Source organism: Sorex fumeus, unplaced genomic scaffold, assembly GCF_029834395.1.
Source record: "Sorex fumeus unplaced genomic scaffold, SorFum_2.1 ptg000187l, whole genome shotgun sequence".
Taxonomy (NCBI): Eukaryota; Metazoa; Chordata; class Mammalia; order Eulipotyphla; family Soricidae; genus Sorex; species Sorex fumeus.
In genome coordinates, this window is record NW_026606244.1 from 1908799 (window position 1) to 1933638 (window position 24840).

Consider the following 24840-nt stretch of genomic DNA (forward strand, 5'->3'; position numbering starts at 1 on the left):
TGTCTCTCATTCTCTCTCTCTCTTGATCTGTCTCTCTCTTGTCTGTCTCTGTCTGTCTCTGTCTCTCTGTCTCTCACTCTCGCTCTCTCTGTCTGTCTCTCTTCCTGTCTCTCTGTCTTTGTCTCTCTTTCTTGTCTGTCTCTGTCTGTCTCTGTCTCTCTGTCTGTCTCTCACTCTCTCTGCCTGTCTCTCTTCCTGTCTCTCTGTCTTTGTCTCTCTCTCTTTCTGTCTTTCTCCTTCTCTCTGTCTCTTCATCTCTTTGTCTCTGTCTCTGTCTCTGTCTCTGTGTGTAGGGGTGGTTGGGGAGCTGGTTCTTGCCAAAGCCCCCCTTACTCCAATCATGGAAATCCAGCTCAGTCTCCCTGTACCCCTCGGTGTGCTGGCGGGCCCTCTCCTGCCCGCACCCCTCTGACCCCCTCGTCTGGAGCCCCCTCACCAGCCCCCTTGGCCCCCTATTCTCGTAGGAGAGGAAGCACAGCGAGGGGGCCAGGCGAGTGCAGGGCCGCCTCTCCTCGGAGCGAGAAAGCCTTCCTCCCCGTTTCCACGAGAGAAGACGCGGTTTAAAAATAGGCCACGGCAGCTTGGCGCGGTGCAAGGCGCAAGGCAGAGCGCGGGGACAGGAGCCGGGTGGCGCCTCCGTTTGTTCTGTGGATGAGCAGGCGTTGGCGGAAAACGCTCGGACCGCGGGCACAAGGGAGACCGCTCAGGTGTCTGTGGAGTGGACAGCCCCCCCCCCCCCCCCCCCCCGCCGCATCCCTCACTGAGTCACAGCTGGCAGCTCCTAACATCTGGATATTTGCTTCCTCCCCGCCGAGCGGGGCCGGTCCCGGGATACTTAGTCACACTGGTGGGCGGCTCTCCCGAGTTCCCGCCACGCTCTGGGGGCCCCGACTGGCAGTCGCCCTCTCCTCCGTCAGCTCCCCTAGAAGGGTGCTCGACTTCACCCCCACCCCCACCCGTTGCCAGATCTCACCTGCAGGAAGGGGATTGGGCAAGGTGGAGGGCTCTTTGTCGCCCACTTGGAGCTTTTTTTTAATTTTTCTTTTTAAATTCTATTTTTATAAAGTTGTTCACAATGATTTATTTACTTTTTGCTTTTTTGGGTCATACCCGGTGATGCACAGGGGTTACTACTGGCTCATGCACTCAGGAATTGCTCCTGGCGGTGCTCAGGGGACCCTATAGGATGCCGGGGATCGAATCCGGGTTGGCCATGTGCAAGGGCGAACACCCCACCCGCTGTACTATTTCCTCCAGCCCCTCACAATAATTTATTGCATTCAGTATTCCAACACTAATCCCGCCAGCATTACACCTTCCCACCACCATTATTTTGAATGTTCCCACCACCCACAGAGCCTGCCCCCAAAGCAGGACCTAAATAATTTATTTTGCATGCCTTGTTATGAATAATCCGCTAAAAATGATCCCAAGAAGTACCCTTAGAGGAAAGTGTGTGAAGATTGTGGTATCTCACCCTGGAGCCATTAAGCCCTTGTGTAAGAGATTATTAACATGTTGTTACAGGTTGAGCCTGGTGTGCATATATATATATATATATATATATATACATATATATATATATATATATATATACATGTTTCAATCGAGATTGGTTGCCTTCTCCTTCACACTCCATCAAATGTGTTGTGCTACTCTTGGTACATCAGTGGCGTAGAATATGAGATGTTGCATTCACGGCCGTGCGCTTCAGGGATTCTAAAATTTTAAATAGGGTGATACAGCTGGAGTTAAATTTTTAACTGGATGGTGACTTTGGGGTCCAGAGGCATTTCTGCAGCTTGTTTCTCTCTTCCGGGATTTATTTGTGATTTTTGGATCATGGCCCTTAACGAGCTTATATGATGCTAGAGGCAGTTTGTGGGCGTGACTGCCAGACTCCCAGAAGAACCAGGAGACTGCTTGGAGCTTTGAGGTCTCTCATTTTTCCTCTCAGTGGGTTCTTTTTTTATTTTTATTAGTGGAACACCATGAGGTACAGTTGTAGATTTACAAAGTTTTGTGCTTGGGTTTCGATTATACAATGATCAAGTACCCATCCCCCCACCAGTGCCCATTTTCCACCACCACGGATCCCAGTATCTCTTCCACACCCATCCCCCCATCTCACCTTGCCTCTGTGACAGGGCATTCCCTTTTGTTCTCTCTCTCCTTTTGGGTGTTGTGGTCTGCAAAAGAGGCATTGAGTGGCAATCATGTTCAGTCCATAGTCTACTTTCAGCATGCATCTCCTGGGAGGATCCTCCAAACACCCTTTATTTGGTGCTCCCTTCTCTATCTGAGCTGCCCTTTCCCCTAGAGTGCCTGGCTGGCCTCTAAGCCAACAGTGGGTTCTTATGAGGGGATTCATCCCCACACTGATGGGTGAAGGGGTTCCTTGATTACTCTTTCCGGGTCAAAGGTCAGCATCTATTCTATGGTAGGGATTTGAAAATGTCACTTTTCTTTCTTCTAAGGAAAAAAAATCACTCTAAAAACAATGAATTTTGCCTCAGTTTACACTTTCAAGTTTCTTGAAACTTAGATTCTGCTCCTTATTTAGACCAAGGTTGGGGGACGGGTGGGAGGGAATAAGTGTCAGACATCTTTCTTTGTCTGAAATAGCATTGACATGAGTAAGATAGTTTCTTGCACCATATTCTGATTAGAAGGGTCAATGCATTCCCAGTTTATTAATTTCATGGTTGTTGGGAGGGAGCGAATTGAGTAACTTGGGCCTGCTAGGAATTCTGCCAATGTTTTCTCTGTTGTGTGACAACCCCCCCCCCCCCCCACACACACACACACAGAGCAATCCTGTGAGGTGTCACTACCCTCCTGTTGCAGGTGAAGAAACAGAGGCCCTGAGGGGTGACACCAAGGGAAGCGTCGGGGTGGGAGGAAGCCAAGACCGGAAGCTCCACATACCTGCCTGATATCCAAGCCCACATCCTCCACTGTATGTGTCACAGACTTCCTCCAGTGCCATTGCAGCAGTGGCCCTGCAGATGGGCCCTTCATGGACCCTTTTAACTCCAGAGCCGGCTGGGGAAATACTCTGGCAAAGGCACTTCTCCTTGGTGAGAATGGCTCAAGTTCCGTGCTTGCCTCGGAGACTGGCGGGTCCCAGCAGCCCTGGTGGGTCACTTTGCCTTGAGGCTGGGGAAGGTTGGTGCTGATTGTGGGGCCTGATCCACCCTCAGTGCCCCCAGACCTTGGAAGTTGACTTCTTGATAGCACAGCGGGGAGGGCATTTGCCTTGCACGTGGCCGACCTGGGTTCGACTCCTGCATCCCATAGGGTCCCCCCAAGCACCGCCAGGAGTAATTCCTGAGTGTATGTAGAGCCAGGACTGGCCCCTGAGCATCGCTGCATGTGATGCTCCCCCCCCTCAAAAAAAAAGAAAAAGAAGGAAGTTGATTTCTCATTTGTGTCACGCCCACTATGCGGCAGTGCTTATGTCCTGGCTCTCCTTTCTCTAGGGGGCGCCCCGGTGAATAGGGCGCCTTTTCCTCTCCAGCTCTGCCTTCTTTCTGTGATGGTCTCTCCACCGGAGCAGTGTGTCTCTGCAGCAGGCCAGCGGAAGGGGAAGTGAGCCGAGGAAGTGAGCACAGGAGGTGTTCTTGTGAAGGGTCTAGAAGTGTCCCCGGCACTTAGGCACTCGCAGTCCAGGGGTAGCAAAATTCAGAGGAGGCTGGGAAGTAGCGGAGCTCTATGCCCGGAAGTCGGGTGAACAGGTGGACTGAGGGTCTGGTCAGTCCCTGACTCCACCTGTAGGTGAGCTGACGTGTGTGTGTGTGTGTGTGTGTGTGTGTGTGTGTGTGTGTGTGTGTGTTCGGGAAGAAGGAAGACCAAGGGTCAGTGAGAGGGTCTGGCTATGGCGGTGCCCTGATTAGTGACGAACTGAGTTTAGTTAGTCAGTCTGCTCCCCAACTGACCGAGAACTAGAGAATAAAAGGACATCGATACACATCACTGTATCACTGTATCACTGTCATCCCGTTGTTCGTGGATTTACTTGAGTGGGTGCCAGTAACATCTCTATTCCCAGCCCTGAGATTTTAGCAGCCTCTTCTTACTCGTCTTTTCCCAACAATTGGAGGCTCTTTCAGGGTCAGGGAAATGAGACCTATTGTTGTTACTGGTTTTGGAATATCGAATATGCCACGGGGATCTTGCCAGGCTCTGCCCATGTGGGAGGGATACTCTTGGTAGCTTGCTGGGCTCTCTGAGAGGCGCGCATATATATATATATATATATATATATTTGTTGTCTACTGTCTGAACCCCATCAAATATGGTGTGGTAATTATGGAAAATGGGTAGGAAGTGGTCTAGAAAGCAGCCTGGAGCATGGCGGCGGTTGGGTAGTGAAGATCGGCTGCTGGGGTTGGGTCCCTTGAGGTGGGGAGAGCTCTCACCTGCCCCACCCTGGGGTGCCCCGAGTGAAAACAGCCTGGCGAGGAGTTGATACACACACACATACACACACACACACACACACACACGCGCGCACACACATATATATGCAGTATATTCACCAAGGAAGTCGGTGGCTGCTTGGGCTGCCTCTGACATGCGTCTCTGACTTACTTTATCTGTGTCTCCTTGTTTCATTAATTGTTATTGATTATACTTAGAAAGACAGGCTGGAAGTTCTGCGAGTTTTGATCATTCATCTCTGCAGTATTTGTTGCCATTTGGGATGATTAGTGGCTCTCTTGAGGTCGAACAGGAAAGGGGAGAGTTCGGTCCTCGGATTCAGGATCCTCTATTCCAGCACAGGCAGAGTCAGAGGCAACCAAGGACAAACACGTGACGGTCCTTTAGCACCACTTATACCATCTCTTGTCTTCTTGTCTTCATGCTTTGGGGCCCCAGGTGGTGGTGCTCAGAGCTCACCCCTGACCCTGTGCTCAGAGATCACTCCTGGCAGTGAACAGGGGATTTATGTGGGGTGGTGCCCGAAATTGAACTGGGTTTGGCTGCTGGGTTAAGTCCAGCACTTTAACCCCACTATTATGTCTCCTTTGGGTCTTGGCCACTGATGGGATTACAAGGTGCTGGGGGCAGTTGGTGGGTGTAACGCCAACATACTGGAAGGTGGGGATCTGGGTGGAGAAGGCCCCAGTCCCAATCTAAGCAGGCTTGGGGATCTACACCCCGGGTCCCGCACACCTGGGTTTCTCTGCCGGTTCCTTCATGTGTGAGACTCGTCCGAACCTGTGGAGAGTGGTCTTCAGCATGACTGTGGCTGGAACCAGAGGTCTTTAGCTGCCGGGGATCTGCTTGGGTGGGGAGGGAAACTCAATCTACCCTCCTCCAAGGGGCCCCGGGGAGGACAGCCAGGCGGGGAGGCAGAAGACTCTGCGCTGTTCTCTTCCGGGAGCAGGGCTTTATAGTCTCTGGGTCTTGGCCGTTGATGGGATTACCCGGTGTGGAGGGGGGTGGGGGGCGTTGGTGGGTGTAACGCCTACATACTGGAAGGTGTAAAACCCTTATTATCTATTCTTATTCTTATTATCTAGTTCTTACTCTAGAGAACCTGGCAGGCTACCAAAAGTATCCTGTCCACACGGCAGAGTCTGGCAAACTCCCCGTGGCGTATTCAATATGCCAAAAAAACCAGTAACAATGATGGGTCTCATTCTCCTTTCCCTGAAAGAGCCTCGAATGTGGCACTTTTGAAAATCTCAGGGCTAGGACGAAGGAGACATTACTGGGGCCTGCTTGAGGCAATCGACGAACAACGGTATGACAGTGATACAGTGATTATGTCTCCTATCTTATACCATAGTGTGTGTGTGTGTGTGTGTGTGTGTGTGTGTGTGTACAGGTCACACCCAGAAGTGCTGAAGGGGGGCATAGTAGGCATTATCTCTATCACTTGAACTATCTCCTTAGCTTCTAAAATTTTAAATTATTTTCCTTTTTGTGTCTCCCCCAAGCTATGTGTAGGTTGAAGTCAACAATGACCTTCTGTTTTTAGCTGTAAATCCCAAAATCTTGTGTAGTTATATTAGTAAGTACCTATGGAATTTTACCAAATACTTGGGGGTTTTGGTCTATAGCATTATTATAAATGTGGACCAAGTCCCCCCCCTCCCCACCTCCCAAGTACACTTGGATTTTCATTGTGCAACTGGAGGATGTCATTAGCATGTAATGGGTAGTAGCAAAAGGTGCCACTAAGCATCCTACACTTGCACAGCATAGATCCTAAGCAAGGAATTATCTGTTCAGCATGTGAATAGTGCAGAGGCTGAGAAACTCTGCTCTTTACCATTATGTGCCAAAAAGTATTCTAGAAATAATACATGCTATATTATTTTCAGTCTTTCAGGGAGCACACTGTATGCTATATTTTTCGAACAGCATTAGAAGACTAAAGGATCATGTTGGGACCAGGATTTAGCTCAGGCAGAGTGCTCACCTTGTATATTTAAGACTTTGGGTTTGATCCCCGGCACCACACACACACACACACACACACACACACACACACACACACACACACGCCCCTTATTTCTAATGAGAAAAACACAAAACTTATAAAAAAAGGTTTGTTTGTTTTTTTTTTTTGCTATTTGGGTCACATCGGGCAATGCTCAGGGGTTCCTCCTAGCTCTGCACTCAGGAATTACTCCTGGCGGTGCTCAGGGAACCATATGGGATGCTGGGAATCTAACCCGGGTCGGCCGCGTGCAAGGTAAACGCCCTACCTGCTGGAAAAAGATTTTAAAAGCCTGTGGTGTGGGGCTGGAGCGATAGCACAGTGGGTAGGGCATTTGTCTTGCATGCGGCCAACCCAGGTTCGAATTCCAGCATCCCATATGGTCCCCTGAGCACTGCCAGGAGAGTTATTCCTGAGTGCAGAGCCAGGAGTAACCTCTGAGCATCTCCAGGTGTTACCCAAAAAGTAAAAAAAAAAAAGCCTGTGAAATATTGTTAGCCCTTAATCTGCTTTAGCTCTCCCTGAAGATCTCGAGAAGTAGAAAGGATAGAGGAAGAAGTTAAATGAAACAAAGAGGAAACAATTTCTGCAAAAGTCAATGACCTGAGGGAGAAGAGGTTGACTCTTCTAGTTTTTAAGATGCTTAGGAGAAAAATAGCAAAGGAGGGAAAAAATCAATGTAAATAAATTACTCTGAGACCTTTTAATTATCCAGAAAGTGAAAATGGCATTAATATGTGTTCCCTTGTTGAATTAATAGTGAGTGTTTCAATCCATATGTTAGCCTCAAAAGAAAATGGGCAAGGTTTAAAATATGCAATGACCTAGTAGAGGGAGAAACTGATCGAGGGAAAAGAAAGAATGATGTGCAAATATGTTATTATGCATATAAAGACATAAAAGAAAATAAAGAGGAGCATAGAGCACATGGCACAAAATAAATCATGAGATTATGCACTTAAACACGAATATTTTTATGTAAAGGACCAATATTCCAATTAAAAAACATAATTTTCCCACGTGGGTAAAAGAACAACAACAAAAGAAAAAACTATCTGCTTCTTACAGAAGAAAAACATTTGACCAGAGAAAAGTTGGAAGTAGGATAGAAAATGAAAACCTGAATAGACTAAGTTAAAGAAGGTCTGGCCTTTGTGGCTCTATTTATATTATTTCAAATGTGTGTGTGTGTGTGTGTGTGTGTGTGTGTGTGTGTGTGTATATATATATGTATATATATATATATCACTGACATCACTGTCCTCCCGTTGTTCATCGATTTGCTCGAGCGGGCCCAATAACGTCTCCATCATGAGACTTGTTGTTACTGTGTTTGGCATATCGAATACGTCACAGGGAGCTTGCCAGGCTCTGCCGTGGGGGCGAGATACTCTCGGTAGCTTGCCGGGCTCTCCGAGAGGGTCGGAGGAATCGAACTCAGGTCGGCCATGTTGGCTGCGTGCAAGGCAAACGCCCTACCACTGTGCTATTGCTCCAGCCCATATATATATATTATTTTGGAGATACAATGGACAATTTCTTATTGATAAATAGCCATACAAGGAGAAAACATCACATGAATGTTTGGAAGTATCTAAAAATACATATCCTAAAAATATATTCAACAGATATTAGCAGAAGTAAAAGAATAAACAAGTAAAAATCATAGTTAGATACTATTCTTATGACAGATAGAACCAATCCACCCAATTACTCGCAACAGTGTGGAGTACTTTAATGATAAAATTTTCAAACCTGACATGATATGTAGAGAACACTGCACACAACTGCAAAGCAAACATTCTTCTTAAATGCACTTGATGCTTCTAATCAAAACTAGTCTAGGAAGAAGATCTCAATGAGTAATTAAAGCATTTACTCATTGGGAGTTTCTTCTATAACCACAGCCAAAATGTAAAAGAAGTCAGTTTTTCTTTTTCAGAAAAAAAAAGAAGAAAATTTTTAAGTATTTGGAAATGGAGTAACATACTTCTAAATTATCACTGCCTCCTCCTACCCTACCTCTTATCACAATGGAAACTGGGTGATATCTTTTTCTGTCTGTTAGTAAAACAGAATATACTACAACATATGTGTGGGGGCAGCCAAAGCCATGCTCTAAGGAAGCTGTATTGGTTTAAAGCTATATTAATTCACTTTTAGATATTATGCAGGGTATGTATTTAAAAAAAGAAATCATGCTAAAGTCTTGATTAAAGCATACCTCTTAGAAGCTGGAGAAAGAAAAGAAGAGAGGGAAAACATTAAGAACAGAGGTCTATGAAATAGAAATGTATAATGAACTCTAGCACTGTAGCACTGGCCTCCCATTGTTCATCGATTTGCTCGAGTGGACACCAGTAATGTCTCCATTGTGAGACTTGTTACTGTGTTTGACTATTGAATACGCCACGGGGAGCTTGCCAGGCTCTGCTATGGGGGCGGGATACTCTCAGTAGCTTGCCGGGCTCTCCGAGAGGGACAGAGGAATCAAACCCGGGTCGGTTGCATGCAAGGCAAAGTTTACCCGCGGTGAAAAATTTTATTATCTAATTAATTAGGTTATAAAAAGAGAAAAAACTGATCAGAAAAAAAGAAGGAATAGAATCAAATTACCCTATCCTATTACTAATTTAAGAGAGGAAAATCCTCCAAGAGAGGAAAATGCCTTCGACCATTTAGACACTTGGAATAAAAAGGAAATCAGATTTTAGCAGAGCTTTTTTGTTGTTATTTTAGGAACCTCCTGAACAGTGCCCAGGAAAAAAAAGTGACACATCACTGAAGTCGATAACATTTAGAATGACAGTGAAAGCAAACTCTTAAACAACTTAGTTACACTGATTCTACTGATCAAATGAAATTGAAACCCCAACCAATAAGACAAAGTTTGCATAGTCTTAGTTCTATGGGAGAGAAATAATTTTTAATCGAAGCATTCCTCTAAGTACAGTTAAGATTCAGATGGCTCCATCACTGAATTCTACCAAGTTTTCAGGGACAAATATTACCAATGTAACCTACAGTCATTAAATATACATATATATATGTGTATGTACATATATATATATATAGTTGTCTCTTGAGTAACATAACCTTTATAAAGAGACCATTAAAGACATTGCGAGAAAAACAGTAGTGACCAACATATTTAATGAATATGCCTACAAACTTCCTGACAAAATCTGAGCGAAATAAACACAGGAGAAAGGGTCTGTCACTACCAAGATTAGCTCTTTTGAGGAAGGCAAGGTTGGCTTAATATTTGAAAAATCTTCCCTTTCAAGTAAAAACATGCTGAGCAATCAGAGTAGCAAAACCAGAGACACACAGACAACACAAACAATGAAACTACCTGACAAACTATCCCAGCTATCCAGACCACCCATATTAGCAAGTGGGGGAGCATCACCAGTTCTAAGATTGTTGCATTAGCTCTGCCAGTAGTGATCCCTGAGCACAGCCAGGCGTGGTGCCAAAAACAAACAAAAGAAAAAAAGAAGGAAAAGAAAATAAAAACAGTATCATTAAAATTTTCCTGAAATAAAATTTCAGGAAAATAAAATAAAATAAAACAGATTTGCAGAAATATACTGAAAACATAACCAGTGTTTGGAAAAACGGACCCTAAAACTTTGAAACCAAAAAATAGCCTATTAATTTTTCTGTACTTCGAGGGGGAAAAGATCCTTAGGTCAGATTCTAGCAGAGTTTTGTTGCTATTTATTTATTTATTTTAATTTTTTAAACTTTTATTAGTGAACAAAAGGGAATGCCCTGCCACAGAGGCAGGGTGGGATGGGGGGATGGGGGTGGGAGGGATACTGGGACCTGTTGCTATTTTTATTGGGAGGGGCCTGAGCAGTGCCCAGGGCGGGGTTGGGCCAGGTGTCATTCAATGCAAGGGCCCAGGGCCACGGCGTTTCCTGGCAATAACCTGGGTCTCCCCCAGAGTGCTTGGGGGTCTTCGTGGTTTAAGGACGAGACCACTATGAACTCTAAGGAACCCCAGTGTGCTGATTCCTATTAAGCGTTTCCTCCAGAAACTACCAGAGAACAAGCTTCACGCAGCCGAAAGACGAGACGTCCACAGAAGGACAGATAAAATCTCCACTTTCAGAACTGTCTGGCAGTTTGGCTGGAGAATGTAATCCTGTGGCTTGATACTCGAGGTGATCCCGCGGGCTTGCGCTCTCTTCTTTGCTGGCAGAACTGACAGTTCCCTAGGAACACGCGGGATGTAGGAACAGCGAAAGAAGGGAGTTGGCTGCCCCCTGACATGTGCTTGGCTACAGGAATGAAGAAGAGGCAGGTTTCTGTTATTTCAAGAATAACACTGCATTCATGACCCTAACAGAGTAAATGAGGAAAGTCATTTTGGCTCCAGAGATGCAGAAAAAGAAAATAAAGATACTTAATACTTAATATCCCTACACCACAGAGTGCCCTGAATGTCACCAGGAGGATCCCTCCGCACGGTGCCAAGAAATGGTCTCCGGGTTACTTCCAAGTGTGGCCCCCTATCCTACCGCCTCACCAATAAAATTGAAATAGTTCGGTCAAGAAACCAAAAATTTCAAAATTGTGATGAGAGAACATTTTTGTTCCATCAAAGTGGTTGGCGTGTGACTGCTTAGAATAAGGTTAGTTCTGCATATTTGAAATATTTTTTTTTCCTTTTCACTTGTTATCGAGGCAGCATGATTTACAATACTGTTAATGACGGAGCTTCAGGTTTGCAGGATTCTACCCCCACCGCCAGCACCAGTGTCTGCTTTTCCTCCCCGAGTGTCCCAGCGTCTCTGCCTACTCTGTCAACCAACTCTCAGGTTCTGTCAGCTCTGCCCATTTGTTATTCCCTGGCTCATATCTATATCTATATATATCTATATATATATATGTATATGTATATGTATATATATATATCCACATATGAGAGAGATCATTCTGTATTTCCCCCTTCCTTCTGACTGACCTCATTCAACATAATACTGCTGTGAATTCCACCAATGTAGCAGCAAATCGCGTGGTTTTATCTTTTCTCACAGCTGAATAGTATTCCGCGACATCTTTTTCTCCCAGTCATCCGTTCTTGTATCCTTGAGTTGTTTTCCAGACACCATTTGTTGTGCCTTCCCCATACCCCAGCAAAGAGAAAAGAAAAGAAAAAAAATACTTCGTGGAAGTTAAATTCCTCTCTAGCCTGTTTCCTTGTGTGTAAATTGAGGAAAATTGGGTAATAGAGCATGTCCATCTCTTTTCAATTGCAAAGTTCCATTATCTTTCTCAAGCACCTGAGCTCACAAGAGTCCTGGATTCTTCATCATCAGCAAGATGGGATCTTTGGGTCTTGTGAACGTATAAGTGTGATTTTTTTTTAAAAAAAAAGACAGTGTTTGGGGGCCCTTGGAGTGGATGCCAAGAAGTGGACTCTCTGGGTTGTATGCAAACTCAATTCTTACTTTGGAGGGGAAGTGTCTATTCTTTTCCAAAGAGGGTGAACCAGTTGATATTCCTACCAACAGTAGTTACTTTGACCCCGTGTCTGTGCCTGCATTGTTTTTGTCTTTTTGTTTCTGTCTGTTTGGGGGCCATACATGGTTGTGCTCAGGGCCTGCTCCTAGTTCTGCACTCGGGGATCACTCCTGGTGGCCCTCAGAGGGGACAATAAGAGGTGCTAGGCATTGAACCCAGTCAGCTGCCTATAAAACAGGTGCCCTACCACTGTACTATCACTCTGGCCCCTATATTTCTTCTTTTTGAAGCGTGCCAGTCTCACTGGTTGAGATGATATCTCTTTGTTGTTCTGATTTGCGTTTCCCTTATGCCAAGTGATAGAGAGTATCTTTCCATGTACTGTGGGATATCTGTATGCCTTCCTTAAGGAAGTGTCTGTACATCTTTCCTTCCCATTTTGGGATGAGGTTGTTTAGAATTTTTGTGTTGTTAAACGTGACCAGTGCCTGGTATAGCTTGGGTATTAACTCTTTGTTGGATGGGTGGTACACAGATATTTGCTCCCCGTCTGTCAGGGGAGACATCTGTAAGACATTCACTGTAGTCGTCCTTTCTTTTGTAGCTTCTTAATTTGAAGTTCTTAATGAAAACGCTTGGTGATCAATATGTTTCAAAGTATCATGTCCTTGTCACAGAGGAACAAAAACTGCTGATGTTCAGGAAACTAAAGTCAGTGCTCTGCTGAGATGGGAATTCAGGACTCTTGTGAGCTCAGGTGCTAGAGAAAGATAACGGAACTTTGCAATTGAAAAGAGGTGAAGATGCTTTATTACCCAATTTTCCTCATTTTACACACAAGGAAACAGGTGAGAGAGGAACTTTTGTTTATGAAATATTTTTGTTTGTTTTCTTTTATTTTTTCCTTTGTTGGGATGCGGGGAGGGCCAAACAAATGGTGTTCAAGGCTTACTCCTGTCTCCAGTGCTCGGGGCTCACTCCTGGTTGTGCTCAGAGGACCAAATGGGGTGAGGGATAGAGCCCTAGGATGGTAGTGCTTCAGGCAAGTGCCCTGCTGGCTGGATTATCTCTCTGGCAGCACTTTTGTGAAATTTGAATGTAGCACAAGGTGTTGAGGTTTTGAGTTGCTTTATGACTTAATTTTCTGAAAACCAGAACAATGCTATTCTGAACTCTTATCCACAGTTCACATTTGCTCTTTAATTTGATGTGAGGAAATTGGATTATGTGTTTACATGCGTGTGTATTTAATGTACATATATATGTTTGGGTGTGTACATGTACCAATACATGTACACATACTTAAAGTAACTCGCAGGAGTTGTTGTATTCCTGATGGATAGACCCCTGCTTGTCTTGCCAATACTACCACATTATGTTCCTTGAACCAATCGTCGAAAGGCCTGAGCCCCTCCAAGCAGCCTGCCAACGTGGCTTTTTCTTCGCTTAGCCTCAGTTGTCTGACATCAAAGCCTCGCCATTGTTATTAGCTCAGAATTATGGACAGTGTTTTCTTTGTAAAATGTATTGCCTACCAGTGTCTGCACTTAAACTACTCTAAGTTCACGGGGGTACACAAGGCCCAATGTCTGTGTGGGCAGAAGCCCCAGCGCCACAGATGATAGATTTTTCAATTGGTTTATATTCTTATTACTGTAGGAAGAAAAAGAAAAAGGAAAAGAAAAAGCCATATCTTCTCTCTTAGAATGGTTTATGTAATTGCAAGACAGGCTTGAAGGCAAACACAGACGAAGCAAAATGTTCGGAGAAAAATGAAAGCAGGAGAAGATTCTAAAGGACATTAGAAGCCTTGGCCGAGACTGTGGTCACAGATGAGGCTGGCAGAGGGAGGAGAGTGTCGGAAGGCTCAGGGCATCAGGACTTCAAATGGTCCTAGTGGAGGCTGGGACTGTCCCCTTGAGAGGACCTGTGTGACCGCGGGGCTTAGCGACGGCTGAAATCAAAGCAGGTAAGTAGCAAGAAAGTTTATCATGGCCTGCTGGCCATGACTCTGAGCTGGGTGATTTTTAGACAAGTTAATGAGCGTCTCTGAGCTCCACCTGCCTCATCTCTGTGATGTAGGTCTGCCAGGAGACAGATGTCACATCCATGTCATAGCGGAGAGTGACTGGCTTGTCGGAAATGCTCTGAAGTGTTTTACAGCAGTCTCTGAAGTAGAATCGTAAACAAAATGACCGAGTCTGTGTTCCCGGGGAATCCTTCAAATGGCCATTTTTTTTTCCCTCCCAACTTTTCCCCAGCAACTTCTTCATCTACCTTACCTTATTTCAGGCCACTCGTTTTTGGTGTGTGGCTGCAGGAATATTTTCTTGTTCTGTGCATTAAAATAATTCAGCGTGGCGCCCATTTGTTAGACACCGCACTCGGTGTTGTGTTAGCACCAGAGTTTTTGCCCTCAAGTTGTTTTCAGTCAACGAGAAAATCAGTGGTAGAAACACAACTTCTCAGCCAGGCCAGCAGAGAGAGGCTGGACTTTGGGGAGTTGGGAGAAATTTATGTCCTGTGGCCGTTGTAGCCAGGGAAGGCTTTATGGAGGAAGCTTCCCTTGAATCCAGCCTTGAAGATCAAATAGATATAAACACAACGGCCTCTCTCTGGTTTGGCAAAGAACGACGCTTCTGGGGTTATTCGGGGTTGGAAGCAAGGATAGCAGCAGCCTCTCCATAGAAATACACACGGCGGCCCTGGTGCTGCCGAGAGCGTGAGAGTGCTCTTGGGAACTGCGTCACCAATGACGTAGGGCTCGAGGCTGGTTCTGGATTTGACTCTGGATACACCCCGCTGCGTTAACTCACGTGCCAGGACATCTTGAACAGGTTCCTTTTCTTTCTTGCTTGGAGGCTGCGCTCAGCAGTGCTCGGGAGCCCCCTTCGGCCCCAGGCAAAAACTCTGGTGCTAACACAACACCAAGTGCAATTTCCAACAAATGGGTGCCATGCTGGTCATCCTCCCTGCCATGCTCTGCAGACCCTATGCGGTGCTGGGGCTTGCGTGGGGACGAGGTCCAGGCCAGGCAAGGGCCCTGACCTCTATACAGTCATGGTGGCTCTTGAGCAAGTGCTCAAGAACACTCCGTCCCATCTTGGAATCAGAAGGTGACCCTGGACATGTGGAGTTGTTTCCTGTGAAAACAGGATTACTTCTAAGGTGGTCACGACATGCACAGATGGAAAAATATTCAGAATTATTGATGGTTTTGGAGATACCCCTGGACTAGAGCCGTTACCGACTAGATTCCACGGGATGTCAAAAGAACGCCTGGCCTCCTACCCACGAGATGGTCGGACTTCTTCATCAAGACCCTGCAAACGGTTTGAGGCTCTTTGTGTTCCTGGAGTGAGCAGACGCCATAGGGCTACACTAGCAGGCGACTGGGACAAATGGAGACGTTACTGGAACCCGCTCGAGCAAATCAGTGAGCAACAGGATGACAAGTGATATAAGTGATTTCTCAGAAGCCAGACGTGAGGGGGCTGTTTTTTCCCCAATAAGGGCCTTGTCCCCGACCCTAGCGCCCTGGACACACCTGATCTTGTAGGAGCCATGTCATCCACCCACCGGGGAGCCACAGAAGGGAGACGCCCACCTCAAACAGTAACACGTGATCAAGGGGTCAAGGGTCACATTTCTCACCCGAGGTCATTTGGCACTGCGGGTTCGCGGACTGGCGTAATGGGGCGAGTCTTAATTTCTCACCTTCTTCTCCTTTGGTTTGTGCCGAGCGCCTGACTTCAGTTCACGTACACACGAAATCACGCAGGACGCGGCCCCGCTGGCCACTTGACGAGGCGCCCACAAGAAGCGTTTCACACGGCAGTCAGCAGATTTATCTCTCAGTATATTTCGCCATCCTCTCGGGCCCTCCCTTCTCCGTGTCTTCATCCTCGAGACCAAGAATGATGGATAAGAAAAGAGCCACACGTTTGACCAAGCAATCCTACTTCATCCATTTTCACTTGTGCCTTCCTTTTATTCCCTCTCTTCCGCGGAGTGCTCCTCGCTAAATGCAAACCACATTGCCTTCCAGTCATTGTTCTCACACCAGAAGTTGCCAAAAGCATGGGTTTGTTGGTTTTTTTTTTCTTAAGTCTGAAAAATGAGCTTAATAGTATATTCTGTTTGATAGGAATGAGGGCGTTGACAGAAGTCTGCGTCTGCTAAAGTACTCTAAAAAAGGCAAACCCACGAAACAATGCAACTTATCATTATGATTTCTGTATTACTATTCTTGTGGGGGCAAGGCCACACAGCCAGTTGATCAGCATGTTCATTTCTTCTGGGGAAGAACTTGAAGATAAAAAGATCCAACACTTCGGTTCTCCTCTCTCTCTCCTCTCTCTCTCTCTCTCTCTCTCTCTCTCTCTCTCTCTCTCTCCCCTCCCTTTCCCTTCACTCCCTCCCTCCCTCCCTCCCTCCTTCGCTTCCTCCCTCTCCTCTCCCCTCCCCACCCCTTCCTCCTCCTCTCCCTCCCTTCCTTCTTTTTAATTTCTTGGTTTGGGGGACCACACCCAGTGGTGCTCAGGGCTTATTCTTGGCTCTGCACCCAGAGATTACTCCTGATGGGCTTAGGGCACCATATGGGGTGCCAGGATTGAACCCAGGTCAGCTACATGCAGGGCAAGTGCTCTACCCACTGTACTATCTCTCTGGTTCTCTCTCTCCACACACACACACACACACACACACACACACACACACACACACACGCATACATATACGTGCGTGTATTTGTTTACATATCACTGTATCACTGTATCACTATCATCCCATTCATCGATTTTCTCAGGCAGGCGCCAGTAACGTCTCCATTCATCCCAGCCCTGAGATTTTAGCAACCTCTCCTTATTCGTCTTTCCAAATGCTGTCTTATTGGAGGCTCTTTCAGGTTCAGGAGAATGAGACTCATATATATATATATACATATATATATAAGTATATATATGATATATATGTATATATACTTTTGCTTGAATTTAAAAAAAATGTACCTTAAGTTTTCATTTTGTCACTTCAAAGTGTAATGAGAATGGCCCCAAGCTCTCAAATATGCCAGCCAAGCAGCCAAGCTTTGAGTCCCACAGTGCTTCTCTCTCTGTCTCTGTGTAGGGGACGAGTGAGGCATCTTCTCCAAGACTTGGAGGTTCGGAATAAAGATGGTGATTGCCCTTTTACGAGAGAGTGGAGGAAAACTGCTCATAGATACTCAATGCCTGTGAGCAGGATTTTAAATGTTTGATTAAGTCGATTAGAGTATTTTGCTGTGGCAGAATGTGCCATAGACTCATAATTGCCGGCCAAAGCTGTTAGTCCGTGGAGAAGAATAAATTGTTTCTGAGAGGCGCTTCGAAACCTGGATTTGGCTTGTGGAAAGATGGGGGTCTAAAAGAAATCATGTGCTCCAGATGAGAATTTCCGCAATTAAGGTTCTAACGCAGAAGATCCCGGGGAGCGTTAGAACGGCAAAGGAAGGACGCTTCCACACACTATCCTTTTCTTCCTTTTTTTGTTGGAAATTTACGTCTGGGGGAGGGGCGGACTGGAGCGATAGTACAGCGGGGAGGGCGTTTGCCTTTCATGCAGCCGACCCGGGTTCGATTCCCAGCATCCCATATGGTCCCCTGAGCACTGCCAGGAGTAATTCCTGAATGCAGAGCCAGGAGTAACTCCTGTGCATCGCTGGGTGTGACCCAAAAAGAAAAAAAAAAAAAAAGTGATGTCTGGGTGTGCTGCTTCGGCTTGAAGGGCCTGGAGACGCAACTGCACGGAGCAAGCCCACACTGAGCATCCGGAGCGGGGAGCACTGTGAGGAGGCCCAGAGGCTGAAGAAAAAGGCTGCAGGAAAAGGCAGAGGGTCCCCAGCCAGCATCCAGGCCCTGCCAGCATCCAGGGCTCCCGTGCCTCTGAACACGTCCTGTCCTAATAGGAGACTGTCCCTTGGGTGGGCCTCACCCCTGGCTCCCCTTCATGTCACCCTCCAGACAGCTTGGACAGCTTCTGTGTTTTCAGAGCATGTCCCCCCTCCCCGCCCCCCACCGCTCCTGTCATGCAGGAAATCTCTCTTAAATAGCCGGACCCCCCTGGGGGTGGGGGGCTTTTTCTGGCTCTTGGCCTCAGAGCCTCTCCGCAGGACGCAGGATTCTTCCAGCTGTTTCTTCAGAGTCCCACAGCCTCCCTTCAACACCCCCCCCCCCCACTCCGTTCCTCTCCCCCAGGAGCGCCTAAGTCAATGAAGTGTAATGAAAAGTCTGCGATCGGCCCTCGTGCCACTTGATCCATGGGATATCTGTGCGCCCCAAGAGGCCTTTTTTACCGTGCAGGGTACAAATACACCATTGATAATTGATTCCGTAGGGCAATTGTGGTCATTCCCGGGCAAGCAGGCCACCAGGCCCGCCGCGGGGAAGCCGGCCGTGAACTCTGACAAGGTTTCCATGGGATCCAACGAGAGCTGCTTGGGCCTGCCCCCCCAGGTGGGGCGCCGGAAGGCCAATTGGTGCTGGAGATCAGTCTGGTGGTTAGGGGCACGGGCTGCGTTCTCCGAGCTGCCTGCCTGGGACTCGCAGCTTCTGCACTGGCCAGCTGGGCAGCCGGGAGGGTGGGGGAGCACCTTACTCTCTCTTCTGTCATGAGAGGCGTAATAGGGGGTACCTACCCTGGAGTTAGGGAGAGGATCAGAGGAAATGACGCATGGCTTGTGTCCAACAGACAATTCCCAGTGCAAAGTAAGTGCCTGTTACAGAGTCACTGTTAATTACATCGTTGTTATCCTGAGATTTAAGCAACGTGATTTCATATATCAAGTTTTTATACTTCATATATCACTGTCACTGTATCACTGTCACCCCGTTGTTCATTGAGTTACTTGAGCGGGCGCCAGTAACGTCTCCATCCATCCCAGCCCTGAGATTTTAGCAGCCTCTCCTTACGCGTCTTTCCCAATGCTGCTGTATTGGGGGCTCTTTCAGGGTCAGGGGAATGAGACCCGTTATTGTTACTGGTTTTGGCATATCGAATACGCCATGGGTAGCTTGCCAGGCTCTGCCGTGTGGGCGGGATACTCTCTGTAGCTGGCCAGGTTCTCATATATATATATATATATGAGAACCTGGCCAGCTACAGAGCATATATATATATATATATATATATATATATATATATATATATAGGCTGGAGTGATAGCAACGCGGGTAGTACATTTGCCTTGCACGCAGCCAACATAGCCGACCCGAGTTTCCCCCCAGAGTCCAGCAGGGAGGGCATTTGCCTTGCACACGGCCACCCTGGTTCGATCCCCGGCATCCCATAGGGTCCCCCCGAGCACCGCCAGGAGTGATTCCTGAGTGCACAGCCAGAAGTAAGCCCTGAGCATCACCGGGCTTATTTGTAGCCCCCAAACCAAACAAAAACAGAACAAAACAACAAAAAGGATTTGAAAGAAGCTCCTGGGGCTCCCAAACAGAGGAGTCCTTGCCCCCATCTGAGCCTGTGTCTTCTTCAAACCTTGGTGAAGTGCGAGCACACAGTCAAAAGTCTGTTTATTCCGTTCCCCTTGTGCGTGGGCTCTGAAGGCCAAGGTGGGGACCTCTCTCTCAGCAGCTGCCTCCTGCCTTTCCTCCCAGACATCCCTGGGGGAGATAGCCCCACACCTCGCATCATGAGGGAAACATCCGAATCTTCCCGCCTGTCTTCGTTCCCCCGGGGTCGGAGAGGGCGAGAACTCCCTTTGCCGGTTTTATTTTTCTTAGTTGATTTATTTGACAGGAGCCCATTTGATACCTCATTTTGGAATTTCAGTTTTTATTTTTTTTCATCTCCAAAGGTTGTTCTTAAAAAGCAGAGGAAGAAATAAAGAGAAGAGTTAGCCCACACTCCCCTCCCGTGCAGTGCTTTCTAATCTCTTTTTCCCCTGTTTGCGACCCCACAATCACACAGGTTGCAGACAGGGCTCATGCAGAGTGAAGTCCCATCAGGTGGGGTGTGTGTCTGGTGGGGGAATGGGGGTCCCCTCGTCTGTGTGTCTCCAAAGACACGTCTCTATCACTGTTGTTTGACTTGGCAAGACCCCTCGGTTGCTTAGCGCCTCGGGGGAAGAGCATGTGGATTACTCACTCGTAGCCAGTGCTCTTCCAATGAGCTTCGGCGGGGACAGCCAACCGCAAAGGAAATGTCCCCCACTCTGGTGGCATGCCCGGTGGTCTTTACCTGGAGGGGAGTTCCGTGAAGCTCCCCTCCAGGGGAGAGGTTTGCTCTCCGCAGCAGTTGTGGGCTGGTGTTTGTTTGTGGGGCTGTCACTCATGGGGCCATGGGGCCATCCCTTAGCCCACAATGTGGCCGATGCAGTTAAAACAGGCACTGAGCTTCCCTGGGAACTTTCTCCACTTTCAGGCGTTTCAGTTGTGGGAAAAACACAAGGGCAGGGAGGGGGCGGGGGGCCCCTCGAGCTGAATTCACGGTTGCCTTTAATAACCCTCTAATGCAGCTAAATTTATTAGATCGCTGTGCCCCTTTGAACCGTGGCGTGGAACTTTCCAGGGGCAGCCAGCTTTCTCCAGTGAGAAGCAGATTTCCCTTCTGGTTTGGTCGGGGTCCTTTCGGGGAGGGGCCAGCTCTTATTGAGGGTGGGCTGGGGGTACTTCCCGCCTGCAGGAGGATGACCCAAGCCCTGGTTTGTCTTTACCCGTTCTTCTGCCTCTTCTTAGAGGGCCCGCGTCCCCAGACCTTCTTCCTGCGAAACATGTTCAAAGCACGGTTATGCCCCAAATTTTGCAGGCTCCGATTTCCACAGTACTTTTTTTTTTGTTCGCTAAGAATAAAAGTGACGGCTTAACTCTCCATTTCCTTAGACCGTTCTAAATGAACCAAGGAGTTCAGGACCAAGGATTGTTTATTTATTTTTTTCTTTCTTTCTTTCTTCTCCCCAGTAATCTCCAAGTTCCATTGCCTAGAAATCAGGGAGATCATTAGCTTAGATTCTGGAATCATTTCTTTTTCTTTTTATCACCATCCTGACAAGTAACAACATCTGGCTAAATGACACCTAGATCAAATCAAATTAGCAAATGAGTATTGAGCACTGTGTGTGCAGGATGGCTCTCTGAGCAGGGGTGTGAAAAAAAAGACTTCAAGACACAAGGGGTCTATTGACTTCTGGGCGATTATTTTTCTTCCATGTGCACCAAGGTGTGACTGACATAACATTTTCATTTTCATGGATTTTTTTTTTGTACGTGTATTAGATAAATAGCTCTTCAAGCGTGCGACCTGGTGAGTAATTTGGGCCTAGAATTTGGCTTAAATGAGCAAGGCGGTTATTTCTTAGTACTGTAGTATTGTCTTTCCGTAGTCCTTGTTCATCGATCTGCTCAAGCAGGCACCAGTAACGTCTCCATGGTGAGACTTGTTGTTACTGTTTTTGGCATATCGAATACACTCCGGGGAGCTTGCCAGGGTCTGCCGTGCGGGCAGGATACTCTAGGTAGCTTGTCGGGCTTTTCAAGAGGGACGGAGGAATTGAACCCGGGTCAGCCACATGCAAGCAAACACCCTGCCCGCTGTGCTATTGCTCCAGCCTGGTCGTTTCATAGAATCCAAATAAAGGAAGTTGATTTGCAGAAACCTCTGCGTTAAATGCCATTCCATCACTTCTAGGATGAGGCCTAGAAATGATACCAAGGTGGTTGGAGTGGAGGATTAGAATCACAAAAGCTGCTGTGTACTCAAACACGTGTCGTTCCCAAGGAAGCAAGTCAGCTTATTATTCGGGGAGGGAAGCCAAGGGCCTTTGAGTATTTGACAATGCCTGGTCATTAACTTGCGTGCCTCCCCGCCCAGCCAACCGTAATGGACTTTTAATGAAACCGCTCTTAACACACGTCCTTGTACAGCCCTCGTTGTCCACACAGCAGTAGCACTGTGGTTCCTCCTCGCAACCCTGGCTATCTAGGGAAGGAGGAGAGATCTGGAGACTCGAGTTTCTTTCCCATTCATCTTTGCACACGCGTTCTGTGCAGTCGCGTTGGGAGGGACCCTGGGCCTATGTCCAGAGTCTGGCAAAGCCCCCAGAGCTGACAGCTAGAGGTCAGAGGAGGGACAGAGGGAAAAGGGCTTCTGGAGGTGGGGAGGGAGGGCACCATTTTAGTAAGTGTCTTGGCCAGCGACAGAAGCAGTGAATAGAACCCACCTCAGAGGCCCGTGTCAACCTGTTCAGATGCGCACTGCTGTCGAGTGCAGTGAACAAGACTAACGTCCTCTTGGCATCTCGGCGGTGACTGACTTGTGGGCTCTCTGATTTTGTTCTGAGTTAAGTGGTCTTGATGTTCCCACCCTGGCAACGCTCAACAGTGATATATTGTGTGCATGATTCTGCCGGTTTATTAGGGCTCCCATAATGCCGGCCAGTGGAAGAAGGTGAAGAAGGCGTGCCCAGAGCCGGGGCAGGGGATGGGGGCGGTGGTGGGAGCACTCTTTTCCCAGCCCGGTTTGCTTTGAGTTAGTCACGGGCTTTTCTTCTCAGAGAGTCGAGGTTTTCCACCCCGAAACAAAACTTAGCTTCGCTTTTCCGTGCCGGCAGGGACTCAGGACACAGAACAAAGGCGTCTTTATAGATGGAAGACGTGAGTGCTTGACCCCTTGTTGTGACCCGGTTGGGACCCCTCTGGGTTTGGGGGTCCCAGGAAGCAGCCCAACACCACACACTGCCCCCCGTTTCTAAGGAAAAGCCTGAGGGTACATCCCGAGCGAGGGGGCTTTGTCCCAGGAAGCCAGATGGGGTGGTTGATGCCCAGAGCAGGAGCTGGAAGTGGGAGTCAGGCCCAGACTCACAGGGCAGGAAGGGGCAGATTGCACAGGAGACGTGGAGGCCTCCCTGGAGGGGCTGGATGCAGTGATGTCACCTCACTGTGCCATTTCTTGCTGCACTGCCCCTGGGATGGGGGCCAGTGGGCCTGAAGAAGCAATTTGGGGTGGACAGGGGACATATCCTGTTTCTCTCACCAAGCCCATGTTCCTGTTTAGGGTTATTGTTGGGACTCCTGTTGAAGTGGAAAGTCACAGGTACTTAATACCCCGCCATTCTCAGCTATGAAGGAGCTCGTCATTCTGGTCTCCCTGTTCTCTTGATCCTGCAGAGGTAGTTATTGTCTTGTTTCCTTTGTATGCAACCAGAAATTAACCTTCACAGACTTGCGGGTGAAGAGAGAGAGAGGGAAGAAAGAGAGACAGACAGGCAGACAGACAGACAGACAGACAGACAGAGGGAGAGAGAGCATCCAGAAATTAACCTCCACAAATATAAAGTAACAGAAGGATGGGAGACTAACACCCAAGAGTAGTAGAGATAAGGACCAGGATGTCTGCTCCATGGCTTGGAAATTGGCCTCACATGCTGGGGGAAAAGGCAGCTCAGAGAGAGAAGGGACCACCAAGTAAAGGATGTTGGGAGGACCAGCTTGGGTTGAAAGATGCATGCCGAAAGTAAGACTATAGACCCAACACAGTAGCCGCTCAATACCTCTATTGCAAACCACAACACCCAAAAGGATAGAGAGAAAAAAGGGAATGCCCTGCCACAGAGGCGGGATGGGGTGGGGGTGGTGGGAGGGATACTGGGAACATTGGTGGAGGAGAATGGACACTGGTGGAGGGATGGGTAAACAAGTATTGTACGACTAAAATGTAAACATGAAAGTTCATAAGTTTGTAACTGTATCTCACAATGATTCACTGATAAAAAAAATTAACCTTCACAGACTTGAGGGGGGGTGGGAGAGAGAGAGAGAGAGAGAGAGAGAGAGAGAGAGAGAGAGAATTGAGAAATTAACCTCCACAGACCGATGGGGGGAGGGTGGGGGGGAGAGAGAGAGAGAGAGAATTGAGAAATTAACCTCCACAGACCGATGGGGGGAGGGTGGGAGAGAGAGAGAGAGAGAGAGAATTGAGAAATTAACCTCCACAGACCGATGGGGGGAGGGTGGGGGAGAGAGAGAGAGAGAGAGAGAATTGAGAAATTAACCTCCACAGACCGATGGGGGGAGGGTGGGAGAGAGAGAGAGAGAGAGAGAGAATTGAGAAATTAACCTCCACAGACCGATGGGGGAGAGTGGGGAGAGAGAGAGAGAGAGAGAGAGCGAGCACAATTGTGATGGGGTTATATGTGATCTCATACACCAATCAGATCTTTATCTATGGATACAGGAGAGCATCATTTATTTGGTGTGATTGAAGGAAACCAGAAGGTCCCATAGCCAGAGTAATTATATCCCCAAGGCCTGACGTGGATTCAGGATTTTCCATTGGTTTCTGTGATTGTTTTAGTGATGAGGATTGAACCCAGGCCGCATATCTGTGAGACAAGTGTTCGCCACTGTGCTATAACCCCGGCCCAGGATTTTTTTTTCAAGAATTTGAAAATTATTCCTTGGATTTAAAAAATATATACCTTTTGTGAAGGACAGTTTTAGACTCACAACTAAACTGAAAGTTTTAAAATTTCCCATCTAGCCCTTCCCTTTCTTATTAATCTAGCACAACACCCTTCACCAAAGTAGGACATTTGTTCAGTGTATCACTGTCACTGTCATCCTGTTGTTCATCGATTTGCTCGAGCAGGTGCCAGTAACGTCTCCATTCGTCCCAGCCCTGAGATTTTAGCAGCCTCTCTTTACTCGTCTTTCCCAACGCTGCCGTATTGGGGGCTCTTTCAGTAACGGGTCTCATTCCCCTGACCTCGAAAGGGACATTTGTTACAAACGTCAAACTTACACTGATCCTTCATCCTCACCCAAAGCCCCAAAGTCACATTATTTATTCACGTTTTGGAGCCTCACACGCAGTGCCCGTGGCTTGGGCCTGTCTGTTTATTTATTCATGTATTTCAGTTAAAACCAGCCTTG

At 47.4% G+C, this 24840-nt stretch overlaps 1 protein-coding gene across 1 annotated transcript in view; it reads left to right on the top strand.

Annotated features, from left to right (window-relative positions):
• The window catches only part of SLIT3 (slit guidance ligand 3), a 514410-nt gene that overhangs the window by 62247 nt on the left and 427323 nt on the right, over positions 1-24840 (top strand). The gene's annotated exons all lie outside the window — the stretch shown is intronic.